The sequence below is a fragment of the Fukomys damarensis genome, unplaced genomic scaffold, assembly GCF_012274545.1.
Source record: "Fukomys damarensis isolate Sample0158 unplaced genomic scaffold, DMR_v1.0_HiC HiC_scaffold_36746, whole genome shotgun sequence".
In the NCBI taxonomy this organism is placed as follows: domain Eukaryota; kingdom Metazoa; phylum Chordata; class Mammalia; order Rodentia; family Bathyergidae; genus Fukomys; species Fukomys damarensis.
The window spans coordinates 1-3043 of record NW_022937658.1 but is presented as its reverse complement, the minus strand read 5'-3'; the positions used below and the strand labels follow the sequence as shown (position 1 = coordinate 3043).

The following is a 3043-nucleotide window of genomic DNA, read 5'->3' as shown; positions in this document are numbered from 1 at the left end:
TGAACAAACAAATTCATAATCTACTTACTGTTATTTTATTATTTTTATAAAACATATATTCTGACTTTTGTATGTGTTTTTCCCTGTACATGAACTCACTCACATACTTTCCATTTAGTTTTTGCCTAGTGATTAAATATATAATTCATTCCAATATTCATTATGCATAAAAAGTTCTAGGTTAAATTGTGTAAGTAAAGGCAGTGGACATGAAATGACTACAACAAATTATTATTATTTAACTAGTTAGATTATAATGGTCAACTCAAGTTTAGGGTAACTTTGATATATTCATTCTAAGTAGGCTGAATATTTTGCTGCTGGGGAAATTGATAGGTGAGGTAGTACTTATACTTTCTAAAGATTATTCACCTATTAACAAAGACAAATATATTTTCATGGTATTTAAACAGTGTTTCAAATTGTTTAGGCTCACCCTGTGATCCCAGTTTTATTCTGAGCTGTGCACCCAGCAATGTGATTTGCTCCATTATTTTCCATCGTCATTTTGATTATAAAGATCAGGATTTTCTTACCCTGCTGAAAATGTTCGATGAAATTGTCAAGATTCTGAGCTCTCCATGGATGCAGGTGAGGCCAAAACCCATTCTTCCTGAGGAAACATAGGATCTTCTTTCTGGCAAGACCAAAATTCTGTAGGACAAAATACTGAAGTGATTGTTTAAATACCACTGTTCTGCCTAGAGTATTGTAGAGAAAACACCTGTAAAACACATCTGAGTCTTTTAATAGACTTACTGAAAAATGCATGCCTAAATATAGGGCTGCCAATCAGGCCTGTGACCCCTTTACCCTTGATTTTCTCATTGAATCACAAAGAAATGTTTTTATGAAGTAGTTTGGTGACTGTCCAAAGGATGACAATGTCATGCAAAGGACACCATGGTACTTTTCAAAAACGTCCACCAAGGAAGCTGTCCAACGATCAACACTTAGAGATCTCATTATTATATAAGTTGGCAGAAATATCCCTATTTAAAAAAAGAATGTTCTCTTCAATTAGGAAAACTATGTAGGGCAATGATAGCTTCCAGAAACTACTGAAATAAAGATGTTTTATGCACTTCCTAGATCCTATTTGAGAAGGTAACACTGTCAAGTATAACAAATGATTTGTTTAATGGCATATGAACCAGAAAAATCATCACAATATTACTTTGCGTTGAGTTGGAAAGTTGTTCTATACTATTCTTAAGTAATAACTGTATGATTTTGGAGAAGTCATTTAAGTGCTTTTGTGCACAGTTGACCTTTCAAGCTTCTTTGAGCCTGTCCCACTTCTAATATTCTGATTCTATGTGTAAGGCTGGTTGAAAGAAATAAAAACTGTGGTACTATAATTGTGTTTTAAATCATGTTAAACAAACTCAATTTTTGTTATCATTTATAAAATATGAATGACAGTAATTTATAGCCTTTTGTGTTTCAAGGTTGTACAGAATAATTGTGTAAAAACTAACTAATAAATATGCTTTTATATTTAAAATTAATGTGTGTCTTGGAAATGATTATCATTTTTAATCTTTTGAACCTTTCTGCCTATCTTCTTTCTAACATAGATAATTACATGCACTTATTATGAGTGTCTCCCTCAAGATGGACATCATATCTAATTCACATTTATAGCTGTACTTTTTACTAAGGTTTGCTACATGTTATATATATTTTCACTGTATATTTCTAATTGGGTAAATTATTTTTGCCCTGCAGGTCTACAATAATTTCCCAGCTCTCAATGATTATCTTCCAGGGATTCATAACACAATCATTAAAAATATGGATTATATAAAAAGTTATGTTGTAGAGAGAATAAAAGAACACAAAGAATCACTAGATGTTAACAATCCTCGGGACTTCATTGATTGCTTCCTGATAAAAATGGAAAAGGTGAATTGTTAATATATACTCAGCTATTCTATTGTTTATGCATTTTGTGGTTCAGTATCTTTTAGGAATGTTTAAATTGTCAGGCCAGTAGTGGTTGAAAAGCTCTTCAACTATTTATTGTGTGAAGGAACCTGCACAAAAAATGCTGAAGACATAAAATTAAGTTATTATATAATTGTAATACATGGACTATTTTCTTCATGTAAAAATAATCTAGCAATGTAGAAACAGAATGCACGGGGTATTTCAAGAGGAAACAATGTCCAAACAAGTTAGAAAATATCAAACTATAATGGCATAATATGAAAATGGACATCATAATTGAGTACAGTCTATGGGAGCATAGAAATGTCTGGTTCAATCGGGTTGACCCTCCTGCATTCCTAAAGAGTGAAATTGGCCTTGAATACTTGCATAGGTGAACAGAAGAGGAAATTCCAGATGGAGTGAATGGTGAAAGTAGATATGTGGTGGGAAAGAGTAAGTGGATGGAACATAGCAGCCTTTGTTGAGTATAACTCCAAATGAATTTGCTCAGTTATGGAATTACATATTGCTGTCTACCAAGTATCCTGCAAGCATCAACTGTGGTGTCTTTGTCTTGCTTTGCTATCAGAGTACACACAGGGAGTGTACTGTATTGACAAGTATTAATTTCTCATGATTTTGGAGTAACTCATTTAAGGTTGATTTTAATTATCTTGAAAATTTGTGGTAGAATTCACAGTGCAGTCACCTGGTCTTGGACCTATCTTTCTTGGAAGTTCTTGATTAAAAATTTAGAACACTTACTTGTTGCCGTTGTTCACATTTTCCTTTTCACTCTGAGTCATTTTGGTAACTTGTGTTTCTAGGAAATATTCTATTCATCTAGATTATATCACTTTGGGTGTACAATTTTTCTTGATACTTATCATCCTTTTATTTCTACATTTTCCATAGTCATGTCTTTGTTCTCATTTCTAAGTTTGGATATTGACATCATTGTGCTTTTATTTATTTTAGTCAGTCTAATTAAAGATTTGTTAATTTGATGTCAGGCTTCATTGATTATTCTTTTCATTTTCTATTCTTTTTCTTTATTTATTTTTATTCTTTTTACTGGACCTGAGTGTAGTTTTCAGGGGTTTTTTTT

General features: G+C 32.1%; 1 long non-coding RNA gene across 1 annotated transcript; it reads left to right on the top strand.

Moving 5' to 3' along the window:
* Positions 1 to 410: 410 nt before the first annotated feature.
* On the top strand, positions 411 to 1909 carry LOC104865100. The gene is made up of 2 exons (XR_781068.1): positions 411 to 591; positions 1732 to 1909. It is a non-coding gene; the product is annotated as an uncharacterized LOC104865100 (long non-coding RNA).
* The last annotated feature ends 1134 nt before the right edge of the window (positions 1910 to 3043 follow it).